Consider the following 699-nt stretch of genomic DNA (forward strand, 5'->3'; position numbering starts at 1 on the left):
ATCAACGTGCTGCAGTGCTCTCCTATTTTTGCCAAGCTCGTTGAGGGCCATTCTTCTCCGGTGAACTTTGAGATCAATGGGCACCAATACAACAAGGGGTACTACCTAGCAGATGGCATCTATCCGAGATGGTCAACATTTGTGAAGACTATCTCAAGCCCTGTGCCAGGAGGCAAGAACTCCCACTTTTCGAAGGTTCAGGAGGCTTGCAGGAAGGATGTCGAGCAAGCATTTGGCGTGCTCCAATCTCGATTTTCCGTTGTCCGGTACCCCCTAAGACTTGGTCGAAAGATCAAATGTGGGAGATCATGACTTGTTGTGTCATTTTGCACAACATGATCATTAAGAGCGAGCAGGAAGAGACAGTGTTTGACACCGAACCCTATTACAGGCAGAGTCCTCTTGCCCAAGTGGATCACCAGCTCCCTGCAACATGGACGGCCTTCGTCAACATGCGCCAGGAGATCCGAGACCCACAGGTGCATCATCAGCTGCAGCAGAATCTAGTGAAGCATCTATGGAGGCTCAAGGGCAACGCCTAGCTGGACGTGCAATGAAATATGAGTGTTTTTATTATTTGTGATGATTTTATTTGAATGAGTGCCGAAACACGCTGAAACACGTCGAGCGTGGGCCGTTTTGCGCCGGAAATTGGGCCAATCCAGCACCGATATTGGGCCGATATCGGCGCTTGGGGCG

The sequence above is a fragment of the Triticum aestivum genome, chromosome 3A, assembly GCF_018294505.1.
Source record: "Triticum aestivum cultivar Chinese Spring chromosome 3A, IWGSC CS RefSeq v2.1, whole genome shotgun sequence".
Taxonomy (NCBI): domain Eukaryota; kingdom Viridiplantae; phylum Streptophyta; class Magnoliopsida; order Poales; family Poaceae; genus Triticum; species Triticum aestivum.